Source organism: Callorhinus ursinus, unplaced genomic scaffold, assembly GCF_003265705.2.
Source record: "Callorhinus ursinus isolate GAN/ISIS: 27379988/994484 unplaced genomic scaffold, GSC_fseal_2.0 scaffold9, whole genome shotgun sequence".
Classification (NCBI taxonomy): Eukaryota; Metazoa; Chordata; class Mammalia; order Carnivora; family Otariidae; genus Callorhinus; species Callorhinus ursinus.
The window spans coordinates 27,501,609-27,520,691 of NW_027397071.1; the positions used below are offsets into that span (position 1 = coordinate 27,501,609).

Below are 19,083 nucleotides of genomic sequence, written 5' to 3' on the forward strand. Positions count from 1 at the left end.
CTTTCCTCCACCTTCTAGAACATTTACCAATGAATAGTTACAATTTCTGGAATTTGTTTTAAAAATTGCTTGGAGGTGAAGGGGATTGGTATGGGTTGGGGGTATAAATGAAACAAAGCTAACATGAGTTAATAAATTATGAAACTGGGTGATGAGACCTGATTCTAAGTCCCCTTGATTCCAAAGTCCATACACTGTTTTATCAGGTGTGATCTCCAAACACCATCTATTACAATACCATATTTCTTGGGTCTCCTCTAAATGAAGTGAAGCAGTGATTTTGAAAACCACCTATTATGATGCACTCTTCTTGTCTTCTGCATTTTTGTTAACCCACTCTAAAGGAGTCAGGTCTTGGGAAATGAAATAGAAAGTGTATGTTTTCCCTTTGGGCAATATTTTATGATAGCTCAGGCCACTCTTTTTACTGACAGACATGGTCCAGATTCATGCAATGCTTCCTTTAGTTTGTTTGCAGAGATTTATCACCCCAGAGGAAGCGTCTGAGTTGTTGCTGATGCTGTGTGGTTTAGTTGTTGAGACTGCAAGTGATTCCCAAAGTCTTCAAATAACACTATGGGGAACTACCTACTGTTGCCACCACACACATATTTTCTACTGAGCTTTCTATGGCTCCTCAAATCCACATTGGAAATTATCTGCTCACCCAGAAGTGGGGTTATCAGGAAGTTATTAAGGTTTAAGCTCCAGGGCTTACCACCTGTTGGGGCTGCTTCCAAGGCCCCAGCAATAGGTTAATGTCATGAATTCAAAGAGTACCTTATGTTCCTACCAAGAAAACTTGAATTGCTCTGTCATCTTACTAGTTGCTTTATGATAAAAACTTGATGTTTTCCAAGTTTGACAACAGTCCTAGAAATGACGTTGGGAATCGTGAGCAGTGAACATGAAAGAAAATTTCTAATCTATCAGTAATGAGAAAAACTTTGATCAAGTTTGTTGATCAAAGTAAGTCTGGAGCCCAGCTCTTTGCGGGGACACCTCCGATCTGTCACGTGTAACCCTGGCCAAGTTACTTAGCTTTTCTGCTCTTCAGTTTTTTTTTTTTTTTTCCATGTGTGACCTGGTGGATAATAATAGCACCTAGCTCATGAGGTTGTCATGAGGATTAAGCGAAATAAAACTGCTTAGAACAATGCCTGGAAAATAATGGGTGCTCGTAAGTATTTGTTATTGTCATTCTCTTTCTCATTTGTTATCTCAGATCTGCTAAGGACTAAGAAACCAGATAATCAGGCTTATTCAAGCTCTAAATAAGATAAAATTAAATGGTCTTTGGGTGAATGGCTCCCCAACTAGCCCACGAGGAAAGTGTTTGAGCATTAGCGCAGCTGTTCCGTTCAGGCAGGAAAAGCTGTAACGAGGCATCATTCTGGCAAGAGGGCTGCGCACCTGACTTACTTCTTCTAATCAACAGAATCTTGACTCCTGTTATTGGTCTAGACAGAGAATTTTAATGTTATACGAAAGTATTCTTTATTTTTTAAACTAAAAGAAATTGAAGTTTTTATTTAAATTCCAGTTAGTTAACATACAGTGTTATATCAGTTTCAGGTGTACAACATAGTGATTGAACACTTCCGTACAACACCAGGCGCTCATCTCAGCAAGTGCTCTCCTTAATCCCCATCACCTGTTTCACCCATCCCCCCACCACCTCCCCTCTGGTAGCCATCAGTTCGTTCTCTATAGTTAAGAGTCTGTTTCTTGGTTTGTGTCTCTCTCTCTTTTTTCCCCCTTTCTCATTTGTTTTGTTTTTAGATTCCATATATGAGTGAGATCATACAGTATTTGTTTTTCGCTGACTCACTTATTTCACTTAGCATTATACTCTCTAGCTCCATCCATGTCATTGCAAATGGCAAGATTTCATTCTTTTTATGGCTGAGTAGTATTCCATTATTTATATATACAAACACAATATATATAAATATATATACACCACATCTTCTTTATTCATTCATCAATCCATGGACATTTGGGCTCTGTCACTAGTTTGGCTATTGTAAATAATGCTGCTAATAACCATAGGGGTTCATATATCCCTTTGAATTAGTGTTTTTGTGTTCTTTGGGTAAATATCCAGTAGCGCAATTGCTGGATCATAGGGTAGTTCTATTTTTAACATTTTTTTTTGAGAGAGAGAGAGAGAGAGAGAGAGAGCACATGAGCAGGGGTGGAAGGGGGGCAGAGGCAGAGGGAGAGAGAGAATCTTAAGCAGGCTCCATGCCCCCTGAGATCATGACCTAAGCTGAAATCAAGAGTTGGACTCTTAACTGATTGAACCACCCAGGTGCCCCAATTTTTAACTTTTTGAGGAACCTCCACACTGTTTTTTGCAGCGGCAAAAGTATTCTTTAATTCAAGTCTTTATAATGACAAAAAAAATTAGACTAAAATGACTCAGCCTGAAACATGAACATGTAACTGACAAGTAGCTGTATTAAACACAATGAGGTTCAGAACAAACCTTAGTGTTCTGTGTGGTTCTGACGTGGATCTCTAGTATTCTATGTCTAGCATTGTTGACACCCATAGACAGTAGTGGATAAAGGGAAAGTGTCTGTCCCCATTTGGTTTTTTTTGGTTGTCAAATGATCCTTTATTGAAACATTTTCCTTTGTAGTTAACTAGCTGGGCATTCCACTGCACCACTGTTGATGTCATCTATGATGTCATGAGGGGTCAGCCGTCAACATTGCAGCCCACAGACTGGGCAGTCCCGAGGATTTCTTTAATGGTTCCAGAGAGTTCTCTGGCTAAAGATCGGTGTCGCATCTGTTGGGCAATATTGACAATCTCGTCAAAAGTGATATTTCCACTGTGCTTAATGTTTTTCTGCTTCTTTCTGTCTCTTGGTGGTTCCTTGAGGGCTTTGATAATCAGGGCAGAGGCAGAAGGTACCACTTCAATCTGGGCCTGTCTGTTCTGAATGGTCAGTTTCACTAATCCTTAGACCCTTCTAATCACTGGTTGCCTTGGTGATGTCATCACCAACCTTTTTTGGAGACAGACTCAGCGGGCGGATCTTCGGAGCCAGGGCAGACGTGGCACCGACTTCGCCACCCGTGCACCTCAGATACACAACTTTGATCTCGTTGGGGTTGAACTTAGGCGGCATTGCAGAGGTGGCTGGTGTTGGATGAACCTGGATTCGGGATGACCAAAGAAAGTTGCACCTTTGCCTCCCCGAGCCGAAAGCCAAAATCCTCATTTGGTTTTGATGTCCTTCCTCCAACACCCTGGTTATCACAGTCCTCAACACTTGTTTCACTCATTCTAGCTATCCTTCTTTCTTGTTTTTCCAGAACAGACCCATGTAATGCTGAAATTTCCAGTGCACAGTCAGCCTCAGCCTAATTCTGAGACAAAGTTCTGTCCCTGAGATGAAAGTGAGTGTAGATTATGATGCCCATAATATGGGCATTATGATAACCTTAATAATCTCTTAATAAATATTTATTAAATGAATGGATGATCACTGTGGCTTTCACTGGAAGAGAATAATACACATGGTCTGGAAAAACTCCCCCCAGTTGTGCAAAAATTATTGACCCTAAACTGGTGTTTCCTATGCCACACTACCAAACATCATCCTGGCTCTTCCAGCCGGGCCTGCATTGTTTAATGCATACACAAAGCCATCTATACATGAGGACATCTATACACAAACAGTGTGACACTTGTTTGGGTGGGTCAGAGGTAATTTTTGCTTCGTTCAACAGGATGGGTCACATTGTTCACTAGCAGATTGCAGATAGGAGAGCAGCTAATGTAGTTGTGAAGCATATTAAAATCTGTGTAAGTTGAATTTCTAATTTATTTTACTTGAAACTCTGAATTTTTATTTGCCTATGGTCCATCTTTTCACACAGAGCTTTAAGTTTACGAACATGAAATGCACTAAAAGCAGCGATGTTTTTTATTAAATGTTCTCTGTCAGAGATTATAATAAACGTCCAAATATCTGATGAAGAAAAACAAAGGGGGCAGATAAGAGATAAGTGACCTAACATCAGGACTAAATTCAAAACAAGCTTAAAGTTTTGCCATGAGTGAAAAATTTAAAATTTAGTTGCTCCATCTAGTGGTGAACCATTATATGACTTTAGTGAAGACCTTTTAGTTTTTCATGCTGGTTTTATTCAAAGTTCTGGTTAAGTAGAAAAAAATACTTAATAGACTCCCTGTCTTACTGTCCCACTTAAGTTAACAGAAAATTATTCCACATAAAAAGAAAACATCACTACTTAATGAATCTCATAGACTTAAAGACATATTTGCTAACCAACTCAAATTTCAAATCATTGTTTCTTCCTCAATCGGTCTAGGAACTAGCATCAATGCCGATGTATGTACCTATAACTATATTTTTAACCCGTATATCATCCTGAAAATATGAGAAAATTTAGGCTTAACCTGGATTAATACGCGAGAAAGGCTAATGAAGAGGTTAGCTCTTCGGCAGTTAAGAGCAAGAGTTTTTGACTCAGGCCTTGATAAGGCATGAAAAGTGCTCCGAATTGTGTGAAAAATATCAGTCCAGTCAATAGGTGAAGGGGATTAAGAGGTACAAACTTCCAGGTATAAAAGAAATGAGAAAAAATATAGATTACATGTGTACCTGAATGTAATAAATTATTCCGCTTAGCAGGGGCTCTCCGTCAGGCTACCTGCGTTCGAATTCTGACAGTAGCCCTCATTAGCTGTGTGGTCTTTGTATCTCAGTCTCGCCGTCTGTAAAATGAAAACCATACAACCCCTCACATAGAAATGGGAGGTTACATTAGGTACTGCATGGAAAATGCTTGGAACTATATCTGATGCAGAATAAGCACTCAGTAACATTTTCCTGGTATTATTCCTGACTTTGTTTTGTGTATTCAGGGATAGAAATCAAGAATGATGAGGGTTTGGTGTATCATTGAATTGTGTCAAGTAGTCAGGTATCCATTTGGCATGTCATTGGGAACCTCTCGCTTCCCTGACTGAGTCAAGTTGTTCTCACTCTGGAAGGGTCTCTTCATTGCAATATCTTAAGTGTAAGAGCAACCCATATCCCATTCTGCAACATTATTTGTATGGTCAGTCTTTCACTTCCCAAACTCAGCTTTGTCTTCCAGAATTCCAGCACTCACTTGGAAAGCAGAGATGGCGTGTCTTGCTCCTAGGTGTGCCCAAGGTTTGTTAATTTTCTCCTCAGAACTTCAAAACCATGGTTTTGCTTTAGTCTTTCCTGATAGCAAAGTTTGATGAGAAAAAGAGGAAGGACTGATTCCATGAAGCTACTTGGTTACCTAGTCTAGGAAAATAGCACACTGAGCTGACTATATTAGAGTTATATTTTCTTTTACTCTTAGAAATCTGTCTGCCATGAGGGCGCCTGGGTGGCTCAGTTGGTTAAGCGACTGCCTTCGGCTCAGGTCATGATCCTGGAGTCCCAGGATCGAGTCCCACATCGGACTCCCTGCTCAGCAGGGGGTCTGCTTCTCCCTCTGACCCTCTTCCCTCTCGTGCTCTCTATCTCTCATTCTCTCTCTCTCTCTCAAATAAATAAATAAAATTAAAAAAAAAAAAAAAAGAAATCTGTCTGCCATAAAATACCTCCCTTCTTCCAGGATCTAATTGCAGATGCCCCTAAGAGCCTGGACTATGGAGCCGGAAGTGCCTAGTTTTAATTTGTACCTCCACCATTTAGTGGTTGAATAACTTTAGACAAATTATTGACCTCTGTCGGCCTTTGTTTATTCGTTTGTACAAGGGAAAGCATAGAAGCTATGTCAAAAGTTCTGCAAATTAAGTGAACTAATATGTATAAAGCTCTTAGACTAGTGTCTGGTATGTAGTAAGTGATACATGAGTTAGTTGTTACAGAGTTGTTATTTGTGGATACTCATTATTCTGTGGAGCATGAAATGTATCTTTCCAGAAATTTCAAATTCAGCATAATCTAAGACTTATTCTTTCACTTTCACCTTTTGTGACATTTTCCCATACACGCTCTTCTTGATTCCAATCTTGAATTTTGTCTCTTCCTAGTCTTTGATTTATAATTTTTCTTTTTAGATGGTATTGTCCATTTCTCCTGTTAATACATTTTACTCTTACCCTTCTACTTCTTTTTTTTTTTTAAAGATTTTATTTATTTATTTGAGAGAGAGAATGAGAGATAGAGAGCACGAGAGGGAAGAGGGTCAGAGGGAGAAGCAGACTCCCTGCTGAGCAGGGAGCCTGATGTGGGACTCGATCCCGGGACTCCAGGATCATGACCCGAGCCGAAGGCAGTCGCTTAACCCAGGCGCCCTAACCCTTCTACTTCTTACCAAGGAATTTCTCAAGGACATAAACTATGTTTATGCTTTATATGTTTCTGATGCTTCCCAACAGAGCTAGTAGGTGCCCAACAAACATGTGTGAATAAAAAATACAGAAACACTAGCTTGCATTTGCACCTCAGGTCTGTGACTGCTTCAGAAAAGAATACCTTCAACTATAATTATTGTCATTTACTTAGTGGCTATTCAATGCTAGGCACTATCCTAAGGGTTTCATTTAGCATGCCTCATTAAACGGCATCAACAATTTTGGGAGGTAAATCCTATTAGTTTCATTTTACAAACCAGGAAGCTGAGTTTCAGAAAATATAAATTGTTTGTCCAAGGTGTCACTGTTAATGGCTAAAGCCCCTTTCTCCTAAAAAAATCCTCTCTCGGTTATTGGACATGTCCTTCATTTTTCTATTACTTGTAGCATGTTGGTTTAGGGTGGGGCCACAGTTCTTTGGTCTTCCATCTCCTGCAGGCAAATGCCTTTGCTGAACTCCCTCAGAACTACACATTTGAGAGGTTGCAAATTCTAGTACTACAGGAGCCATACAGAGAACAGTATTTGTTGTGCGAGGGTATGGGTCATATCTTGGAAATCCAGTGTTTTCCCTATCCTGTCACCAGGACCTGTAAATTTTCTGTGAATGACGTCAGCTATGGCCTCTTCATCCTCCCCTCGCCCTCCACATCACTCTGGTTCAAGTCCTTGTTACCTCATGCTACCAGGGAAGACTGCAAGAGTTGCTTAACGTCTTCCTGCAGACCTTGTGTCTTCCCCTCCCTAATCTAGTCCGTTTATCACAGCAAAACAAATTTCTGGACTTTAGCTCCTTCCCAAAAGACTTTGTGGTTTCCCATTGTTTATTATTGAGTCTAAACCTAGCTTTTCATTGTAGACCAGCCACAACATATTCATACCTAACACTCCATGGTTATGCCTTTACCCAAATCCTCTGCTTTGGTCAGAATGGCTCTAATGGCAGTTCCTGAAAATGCCAAGCACAGACTTTCTTTTTCTTTTCTGCCATGATCTTTTCTTAGCTTCTTCCAGTCAAATAAATCTTATCCCACTTTCCTGTTCTATACTAGTTTTTAGTTGTTGTTTTTGGTGAGATGAATGCTTGCCCTTGTTTCTTTCTTTCTTCTATCTTTCCCTCAATATGAATTTCCCTGACCCTCGACCACACTTATTAAATCATGAATATGGAATGCATTCTGTATACTGTTTCATAGAAAGGCAGTAGAATATAGTAACCCAACACATAGACTCTGGAGCTAGGCAACTGACTTCAAACCCTGGGGATACCATTCACCTTCCTGGTGACCTCAGTCAAGTCACTAAACCTTTCTGTTCTGAAGTTACTTCTACCCTACATTGAAGATAGAATAATGCCTGTCTGATGAGACTGCAGAGAGGATTAAATGAATCATTGTGTGTAAAACAATGTCTGGCACAAGATAAGCACTAAATAATAGCAGTGATGATGATGATGCTATGATTTGCTCTTTTGTGTGTATGACATTTTTCCATAACTGATTTGTAAACTCTTTCAAGTCAGAGATTTCTATAAATCCTTGCCTTCTAGGAAAAGAGTGTGATACAAAAGTTCATAGTGGTCAGGAGACCAGAAGTATGAGATTAGTCAGGTCTTCAACTTTCAGACTCCCTTTTGCTTAGGTGTAAATGGAAATAATTTTTTCTTATATATGTATAGTGTATTAAAAGTCTTTTTTTCATGGACAAAGTTCATTTATTATCTACCTTCTCTCTTCACATACGGGATAGTTTATGCAAAGCGTGTTAGAAACCGAAGCATGTGGATGTCAACTGTATTAGCAAAGTGCTCAGTTGTGCTGTTTGAAGAATGGGATCAAATGCTTGTCTTTCCTTCTCCCCCCTCCCCTCTCACCTAATAACCTCCATATAAAAAGAATTAGAAGAACTTCTTTTTGATGTTTTTAGTCAATAGTGTCTCAATCCCCCCAAGGAGCACTCTCCCACCCCCTCTTCCAGAAAAGCATTATTTTTTTAGAGGGGCAGGTTGTGAATGTGAATAGGGGCAGCTAGTTCTGTGGTATACCAGTGGATGGAGGAATAGTAGGATTTGAAGAAATCTCCTAAAATAATGTTCTAACTCTCGTTTCATAGAGTTTAGTTTTTTTTTTTGTTTTCTTTTTGTCTATGGTTTATCAGGGTGATTACTATCTCTTTTCTGTGGTAAAAAGAGATACCAGACTTAGAGGAAGAGGGAGTGAGGAATAGAAAGAAAATAATCATCATGGCAGAAAAGAAAATCAGAAACTGGAAACTGACATAGGGCAATAAAGGTATCAGATTAAAAATGAATAAAAGATGGAACCATAGAAAGTGAATATGATTTTTTTAAGGCAAGAAATGGTGACTTGTTTAGTCTTTGAGAAGCAGAATATTATCAAAAACATAGTAAAATAATGAGTACAGAAGGGCATGTGATATGGCCAGCTGTGGGAATTTCTAGGCTGGCTTCTGTGTTACTCATTAAGTATCCCAGCTCTCATTCCATATTCAAACTAAGCATCCATAAACTTCTCTATCTAGCAGGATGAGACCTAGGAAGATATTCAAAAACCAAAGTAACTATGGAAATAGGAAGAACAAAGAAGAATTCTTGAAAGTCTCTGGGTAAAGATAAAAGGAAAACAGAATAAAGAAGATCTCACAGCAGGGGCGTGTGACAGATCTCCAAATCAAGAAGTCAGGGAAGATGAAGTGGAACAAAGCCAAATCTCCACAACCAGGGAGATGGTCCATAGATTTCAACTACCCAGTTAACTTTCAGATAACTCACTCAGGAGAACAGAACTGGAAACATATAAAACATAAATTTAATTCTCTCAGTAAATGATGCAAAAAGAGTAGCAAGAATTTTGAAAACGGTCTTACATCGGAAGAAGATTTTATAGACTGCCTGAATGTCTTAAAAAACCTGGAGAAGAATGATCCTGGATTAGCCAAATTCTAAGTATGAACATTATTTCAAAATGTTAGGAAATCAAGATTAATATGCTTATAAATTTGATGGGTTATAAAAATATGTATATAGGTGTGTATGTGTATAAAAAATTTTTTTGAAGGAAAATTATAGATTTATGCATACCAAATAAAAGGCAAGAGATACTTTGAAATATATATTTTTGTAAATGCCTTATTGGATCCCTGTTCTTTTACTATAGTCTGAAATTAGCTGTGTGTTTTGGTGATGTATAGATTATGTATTTCTATGCAGCAAACACCTCCAAAATTAGAAGTTCTCACATGGTTTCTTGTCGTCTTATGTGATCTCTTGAGGCCTATGCTTGGAATTCACACAATGTCACTTCTTCTTCATTCAGTCAAACCAAATCTCAAGGCCAGCCGCTATTCAAGGGCTGGGAAAATGGACTCCTCTTTGTGGGAGGAGCTAGAAAGAATTTGTGGTTATTTTTCATGTATTGTAGGTGTTTAATTCAATTATAAAGTGAGATAAGAGACTTAAATTGAAAACTGCTAAATTATTGCCAAGTGTTACTAGTATAGAGCTGACCCACTGTTTCTTCCCTCCTTCTCCAGGGTCTTTTTTTGGGACAAATATCCTTATGAGGAAGCTCAAGATAGGCTGCTGAAACCTTGCTGAGCCAACTGGAAGGGTGTTTGGGGTCTTGGCCACTACCCTTTTATTCCTGGCCATTCAGTATCTCACGTATGAGTCTGCTACCAGTTCAGTGACATACAAAGTGCACTGAATTTCAGAAAGAAAGATTTTTCTTTGTGCTGTAAATCTTGTGATAATATTTGTCATTAGCTCAAGCACTGATCCATAGTTGAAAGGAAATTTACACTTCAACTGAGTAAGACAGGTTTTTATCTTCTTAAATCATGGTACCAGAGGCTGGAAGAAAAATAGGCAAAAAAAAGTAAGGTTGAATTACCTTGTTTATTCAGCTCTCTGACATCCTCATAAGAACTCAACAGAGACAGCCGGCCTGAAGGATCCGTGAGTATTTGTAGGAGGCACCTCGTGTGGTAGCTCCATATTGCAGGGTTCCCTTTCTCTAAGGAGCTGCAACATGCACAGGTATGTGCTCTCCTTCCACCCACCCTGAAGGCCATCTCAATGTTAGGAACGAGTCTCCTGGACCATGACTTACTGGCTTAGGCCTGTCATCTGCTCTAAGGTAAGCCAATCAGTTTGTCGCTCTCGTGAACTGGCAATCTTGCCAGAGGAGCAACAGTGTTATTGGAAGTTGCTCTGGAAGGGAGACCCACCACCTCCTGCCAAAGAAATACATGGAACTGCACTAGTTCCTACCTTTTCTGAGCCTTGGTTTAATTCTTCCTTAGGTTCGGTAAGGTATTACACTAGTCTTGCACTAAATTCCCTGTTTTTGCTCAAACTACTAGAGTTGGTTTCTGTTCCTTGTTGTCAAAAGAAACTTAACTAACAGAAGACAGCCACAGCTGTGACTGAATGGTTAGAAGAAAATGGTTTATCTGGATGCCATTTCAGCCATTCATTGAGTCATTCAGTAGTCATTTATTGAGGACCTATTATATGCCAATCACAGAGATAGGTATGCAAATAAGACAGAAGGAGGTGTGGGGAGACAGTCAGACAAACATATAATCACACTAAATTGTGATTATGTTCTGGTAGAGATACTTACAAAGTGATGTGGGAGTACAGATAAGAGTATGAATGAACTCTCAGGGTAGGTTGGGGAGCTGGGGTTAATCAGCTTGGAGAAGGATATAAGCTAAGGGCTAACTCAAAGCTATACAGCAAATTCAATCTCATTACATTACAGTGGCAGCAAATGAAGAATTGCTGCATGGAGGCCGAAGCCCAGCTCTTCTCAATATGGACTCAGCTCTGCTGAGTGGCAACTGATTTGAACAGCAGCATGAGAGACTGAGATGATATATGGAAGAATTTCCTGACAGTGGGAGTAGTTAACGTTGGGAGATTGTAGCATCTTCTCCTCTGGAGGTTTAAAAAATAACATAGCTCATCATCTGCCTGGGATAGCATTGTTGTGATGCTGTCTAAAAGTAGGGAAATGGAAGATAATTGCTCAAGGTCTTTTCTAGCTTAGAGTTTTCAAAATTCAAAATTCTGTCATTTTTTAGAAAAACTTTATCGAACCAATGAAAAATAAAATTACAGGCAGAAAGGTAATGCAAAAGGATAGAAAAATCATTGAATTATTAGTTCCCTTTTGGTTCAGGAATGAGGAAGAAACAGAGGGACTAAAAAGATAGAATATGTGTTATTTTAGAAATTATTTGAAATTACGTAGTCTGTTGGTTGTTTAAGAACTCCCAGGTTGGGGCTCAACTGGTTGCTAACTAATGGTCCTGTCTTTTCCTTCCCAACCCAGAGTAATTTAGTTTCCCTTAATTCACTTTATAACTAACTTCTTCAGCTTGTAGAACATTTTGTATATGTTTATACATTTCTTTTTATTGTGAACTTAAGCAAATTTATAGAATAAGACAGTCAAATGGACATTAGTTCTCTACATCACTCAAAAATTACATCTGTCCTTTTGAAGGTTAGCTACCTACATTCTGCTTATAGAATTTTTGAATTCTGCTTTCTTCCACATGATGGATGTCATTTATGTATGTTGATGTGTTCCCCATACTTGCCACATTTGACAGCACTTGAGCACATCACCATGAATCCATGTACTAAGTGGGGTAGCTAGAACTGAGTGGGAGGTCAGATGCCCTGGGACCATCTGTGATGGGATGAAATCATCACTGCCTCACACCTGTCACTGGAGCCTCCTCATCAGGAAGCTAAGTCTTCCTCCCTCCCTCCCTGCCTTTCTGCCTTCCTCCTTTCTTCCCTCCCTCTTTCCCTTCCTCTCTTTCTTCCAATTAAAGAAACTAGCATGAGCTTAAAATTAGAACATGGATCCAGAGAATTGTGAGTCCGGTTAGGCTACAGATATGACTAGCAAATAAAATTAGAAAATTAAGTTAGGCAAAATTATGTAGAATTTGCTAAGACTGCAGAGTTTGGTTTGTTGGGCAGGCATTGGGAAATGCTGTATTCACAGCATTTGGAAGATAAGCTTGGAAGTGTTGCACAGTGGAAGGCTCTAGAGAATGGTAATCAGTTTAAAGCCTCAAAGTGGGGACTCATTCAAAATGAGACACACATTGACATTCTATTTTATATTAAACTCCAAGATGTACATACATACACCGATATTCTGATATTGGGCTAATGCCTTGTTTTATTTTTTAAATTTGAATCCACTCAGTGTTCTAAGTTGTTTTTATTTTTGCTTTAATCTTAATCATAATTCATTGTCTATGATTTTCAGTTTCAGTTTCTTGAAAGCTGCACAAAACTTTAAAGACATTTGCAAAGCAATCTTAGTGCAGTATCCCTTGAGATTTTAAGTTTTTCACCAATCTTTTTATATCACTCACACTTAATTTGACAGCATTTTTTTTAGCAACTGCCTTTATCTAGTTTATACCAAAGCATTCAGTTTGTTTCATAAAAAAAACTACCTCTCTTCTCTTGCACATATTTCATCAGTTAATTTTAACTCAATAAAGCGATTAGAATAATGAAAACAAGCACAAACTGATTTTTGATGAGCATACAACTTGACTGGTGCGAAGAGAAGGTACAGGTGTGATAGAATATAGTCTTAACTGGGAATGTTCAGTGTACTCGGACATAAGGCTTATATTTGGGAATGGGGAAAGAACATGGATTAATCTGCTGTGCCAGTTAAGAGAGCTTAAGGAAAGGGAGAAAAAAAAACCACTAGAATTTAGTTTTGAGTCTTTCACCAGAAAATCAAATTTCAGTTTTTGGTGTCCCTACAAACATTTATTATACTATCTTTAACATACTAAACTTCTACCCATATCTTTGTGTCTTCCTCATATTAATTTTTTCCTTCAATTTCCCTGAGATTCTAGAGCATGAGGGCAGGAACTGGACAGAAATATTTCAGTAGCCTAGACAGTACCCTCTTCTGGGATGAAGATATCCTTGAGGAAGGGAGAAAGAAGGTCTTGTTACTGAGATTGTAGAGGATTAAAAGAGGGATTGTTTTGTGTCTTGGTTTGGAATCTCCTCAGTGGATTTTGACCTATAACCCTTTTTTTCCAGGATACGCTTTCCATTGGGAGTATGATGGGGTGCAATTCAGAGTTTTTGCCTTTATTTTTGTGAAGCTTCTGGGATTACCAGATCACCAACATCTCCCTCTGGTAGAACTGAGAGAAGGTAGGGTGGGGGAGGAGGAGAGAAAGAGGAAGAGGAAGAAGCCTTCCTTCTGGTTCTCCCTAAGGTACACAAAGAGTAAACATATCCCTTTTCCTACCTCCTCCTTGAGGTGACTTGCAAAGTTAGGACCCTGGAAACCTTCAGAAAGTGACTTTCCTAGCTCAATTCTGTACGTGGTGCTGATTCACATGGGACTGATTCACATGGGACTGGATATCAGAGCTACCTTGATAGTTGATCTTGTGAAAACAGTATAAACTTGTTTCTTGATAAAGAAAATATAAAATTACAAATGATTTTTCCTTTAAGAATAAAATCAAGTTTAACTAAAAACCTGGAAGGACTATATTGCATCCTGTAGTGTAGCATAAAATCATTCAACCAATTACAATGTCAAATGACAATGGGGGTATCTTTTTTTCTGATAAGGATCAGGAATCTAGTATTGTCCAAACACTCAAGAGGTGCTATTTGTTTCAAGTGGAAATGAAGTATTTATAGCAATTATTGTGATGAATGGAATGAAATGAAGACGACTTAGGATAGTTAAATGTTTAACTCACATGATCAGGTGGGTACGGCAGCCCCAGGCTCTGTGGTGGGAGAAGATTCCTGGTACGTTCTAGCCCATGTATTTTGAAAATACTAGACAAAACCTAAATTTTAGAACAAAAGCTGCTGTCTGGTGGTATTAGCGGTGCTTTCTTTTGACACTATGTATTGAGGGTATATATTTATATAGGCTCACTATCTAGGTCACTCAACATTACTTGAAACTAATGAAGCTTAGCCTCAGGACCCCTCACTTGCATTGGCCTTTCAAAATGCTCATATGGTCATATGCTTTTGTGAAGTTTGGAAAAATAGGATACTTTACTGCAATTTGTTAAAATCACTAGACCCTTCTACTTTGACTTGCTGTGATGGTTAATTTTATGTGTTAACTTGACTGGGCTGTGGCGTGCTTAGATATTTGGTCAAATGTCATTCTGGATGTCTGTGGGAGTGTTTTTGGGTGAGATTAACATTTGAGTTGGTAGACTGAGTAAAGCAGATTGCCCTCTCTAATGTAGGTGGTCCTCATCCAATTGGTTGAAGGCCGATTGCCTACCCTTCCACGAGTAAGAGGGAACTCCTTTTGCTTGAGTGTTGAGCTGAGACTTCACTCAAGTCTGCTGCCTTCACACTTGAACTGAAACATGGGCTCCTCTTGGATCTTCAACCTTGGTTTTTGGACTGGAACTACACCATTATTTCTCCTGGATCTCCAGTTTACAGACTGCGGGTCTTGAGATCACCTTCACAGTGGTATGAATCAATTCCTTAAAATAAATCTCTTTCTATATAGATATCTCCTTCTGGTCCTGTTTCTCTGAAGAACCCAGACTAATATCCTCTTTCATATTTACCCTTGAGCTGGGTGATATTGGAAATGTTTTGGGGATCTAATTTAATTGGGGAATCATTTAGTTGAGCATATTTTTATGGTTTGCAGTCACTTCTGTGTACAGTAAGCTAGCCTGGTGTGGAAATGGCTTCCAGCTTTATCCCTGTACCCACTGTACCTGCTCACTTGGTAATGTGACTGAAGACCTCTGCCTGGAGTTCTATCCCTGTGAGTGTTGTTTAGCACCTGGCACTGAAAGTTTGTGGATGGTGGAGGAAAAATGATGTCAAAGAGTCACCCCAGAGAAGGTTAACTCCCTTTCACTTATGGGGTTTTCATATTTGGTACCATAGCATCTGTGCCTTGATATCAATCCAGAAACCCCAGGGCAACAAGTGAGAAGTGAGCAGGACAGACATGAGATAAGGTATAATAAGGTTGTGCCTGCCTGAAATTAATCAGTGCAGCACTAGCTCAAACAAGAGATAGGACAGGTAGTGAAGACTGAGATGCACACCAACATCATATAATACCATGCTTCATACATGGATTTTTCTTCAATTCTAGAACATTTTCTGCCATTATGTCTTCAAATATTATGTCTTTCTGATTCTTGATGTTTTGAAATCCCTATTAACTGTTGGAACTTCTTATTCTACCCATGATTTCTTTTAATTCTGCTTTCATGTATTCCATTTCTTTTTTCTCTAAGCTGTATTTTGACTGATTTTCTGGCACCATTGCCATCACTGCACCTTTGCTGCCGTCTGAGTTGGAGCCTTGAGCCTGCATGGCTCCCGTGGCCCACACACTGAGCTCTCTGTTCCAGGGGGCCTTGAATGTTTTATTCAGATTGGATTAATAACTACACTCAGGGCATGGAATTTGGCTTCCTGAAGACTGCTAGAGAATTGAATGACATAGCCTGGAAGTGTGGAGGAGTAAGTTTCTTATAGGATGAATATTGACCGAAGAGATTTAAGAGTAGCAAAGGATAAAGTAAATTCCCAACGCTCCTGCCTACCCCATGGGGACTACTCTGGGGTGTGCTTCCTTTGTACAGCCCTCCACAAAGGCCTGCAGATACACTTGCTGAGCGCCCTATTGTGTGTCTTCACAGATCATTATGAAGTGGCAATCAGTGCTTTGGTGCAGCTCATCCCATTGGTTTGTGTCCCTCCTTGCTTTGTTCCTCCTTTCCTTACCCTCATTTCCCTGGGCTTGCATCTCACAAAAGAAGAATAGTGTTTGTCTGTTTTAAAATTTATTTATTTATTTTAGAGAGAGAGCACAAGCAGGAAGGGCAGAGGGAGAGGGCGAGAAAATCTCAAGCAGACTCTGGGCTGAGTGCGGAGCTCAAAGTGGGACTCGATCCCACGACCCTGAGATCATGACCTGAGCTGAAACCAAGAATTGGCTGTTTGTGCCACTCAGGTGCCCTATGAAGAACAGTGTTTTAATCTTCACTTCAGGCATGTTTCCCAGAAGACTTGGGCTAAGGTACCCATTATAAAAAACATTTTCCTTAACCCCACATCTCCCTTCATCTATTCCATTTATATTTTTCTTCCTTGGAAACTTTTTGAAAGAGTTTTCTTTCCTTTCTTTCTTTCTTCTCTTTATCTCTGTTTTCTTATCTGACATTCATTCTTCAGTCTAACTCCTCTCTCCCATTTCTCTTAAAACTGCTTTCACCGAGATCAATAATGACCATGTTGTTAAATCCAAAGGATAATTTTCAGGCTTTATCTTACCTGATCTGTGTGCAGCACTTGACATTGACCTCACATCCTTCCAGCATTGTCTTGCCCTGAATTCTAGACAATGTACTCTTAGTGTTTATCTTGCCATTATAGCTGCTACATCTCAGTCACCTTTATATATCTTGTAACTATTGCTGTTTCCCAGGGTTCTATCCTCACTTCCCTTCCCGCTCCTCTCCTCTTCTCTGGTATAAACCATTCCTGGGCAGTCTTACTTATTTACATAGCTTCAGGTGCCATCTATATACCAATAACTTCCAAGCCATATTTTAAATCTAATTTTCTCTCAGGGTGCCCGGGTGGCTCAGTCGTTAAGCGTCTGCCTTCAGCTCAGGTCATGATCCCAGGGTCCTGGGATCAAGCCCCACATCGGGCTCCCTGCTCCGCAGGAAGCCTGCTTCTCCCTCTCCCACTCCCCCTGCTTGTGTTCCCTCTCTTGCTGTGTCTCTCTCTGTCAAATAAATAAAATCTTAAAAAAAAAAATCTAATTTTCTCTTTTTCTTTTTTCCTTTTATTCATTTAAGACAAGGGGAATACTTTATTCATGCCCATCAGAGAAATGGACAGCTTGGGTCTGTAACAAAGCATTGTGTTTTAAAGCATAGGTCAGTAATTGTATATGAGAGTGTACACAGCTATCCACAAATTAACAGAGCGTAACTTTTCAATATTCAAAACAGAACAAGCTTCCCTGTAAAAGCAGCACATCTGTGACACTTTTAACTTTAGTGTTCTTCTCCTTCTTCTTCACCCTCTCCTTCAACAGAATCCATACCAGCTTCCTCATAATCCTTTTCAAGGGCAGCCATGTCCTCATGGGCTTCAAAAAATTCTCCTTCCTCCATGCCCTCACCCACATAACAGTGAACCAAGGCACGTTTGGCATACATCAGGTGAAACTTGTGGTCCAGGTGAGCCCAGGCCTCAGCGATGGCTGTGGTGTTGCTCAGCATGCACCCAGCTCGCTGTACTTTGGCCAGGTCTCCATCAGGTACCACAGTGGGAGGCTGGTAATTAATGCCAACTCTGAAGCCAGTGGGGCACTGGTCCACAAACTGGATGGTACACTTGGTCTTGCTGGTGGCAATGGCAGCATTGACATCTTTGGGAACCACATTGCCATGGTACAACAGGCAGAAGACATGTATTTACCGTGGCAAGGGTCACATTTCACCATCTGGTTGGCTGGCTCAACAGCGTGTATTGGCGATCTCTGCTACAGAAAGCTGTTCACGGTAGGCTTTCTCAGCAGAGACGATGCACAGGTGGCCAGAGGGAAGTGGATACAAGGATAGGGCACCAGGTTGGTCTGGAATTCTGTCAGATCAACATTTAGGGCTCTCTCAAATCTGAGAGCAGCAGTGATGGAGGATACAATTTGACCTATCAGCCTATTTAGGTTAGTGTAGGTTGGCGTTCAATACCAAGATTTCTACGATAGACGTCATAGATGGCCTCAGTGTCTACTGTGAAGGCACAATCAGAGTGCCCCAAGGTGGTATGGGTAGTGAGGGTGGAATTTTAGGGCTCGATTACAACTGTGGAAACTTGGAGGCCTGGGTAAATGGAGAATTCCAGCTTAGACTTCTTGCCATAATTGACAGAGAGATGTTCCATCAGCAGGGAGGTGAGCCTGGAACCAGTTTCCGCTCCAAAGCTGTGGAAAACCAAGAAGCCCTGCAGACCTATGCACTTGTCAGCCAGTTTCCAAATTCAGTTCAAGACAAGGTCAATGATCTCCTTGCCAATGGTGTAGTGCTCTCTGGCATAGTTGTTGGCGGCATCTTCCTTCCCTGTGATGAGTTGCTCAGGGTCGAAGAGCTGGGGGTAGGGGCCAGTGTGAACTTCATCAATGACCGTGGGTTCCAGGTCTACAAATATGGCTCTGGGCACATGCTTCCCAGCACCTGTCTCACTGAAGAAGAGGTTGAAGGAGTCGTCTCCTTCCCTAATGGTCTTGTCACTTGGCATCTGGCCTTTGGGCTGAATGCCATGTTCCAGGTGATAGAGCTTCCAGCAGGCATTGCCAATCTAGACACCAGCCTGGTCGACATGGATGGAAATGCATTCACACATGGTTGCTGCTTTGTGGCAGCCAAGCAGATGGCGGAGAGGAAGAGGAGAGTTCATTGCTTCTTACAGCATGACTCTTAGGGGATCATTGTAAGAGAACCTGTCAAGTACCAGATTCTTAAAAGGAGCTAATTGTCTACTAGACATTTCTTCTTTGGCATTCTATAAACCCCTGAAGCTGGACATGTCCAAAAATAAAACTCAACATTTTCTTCCCACCTGAATCTGTTTCTTTT

General features: G+C 40.2%; 1 pseudogene; it reads right to left on the minus strand.

The window, feature by feature from the left end:
- Nucleotides 1–17,430: 17,430 nt before the first annotated feature.
- On the minus strand, nucleotides 17,431–18,850 carry LOC112824281 (tubulin alpha-1A chain-like; annotated as a pseudogene).
- Between the last annotated feature and the right edge of the window lie 233 nt (nucleotides 18,851–19,083).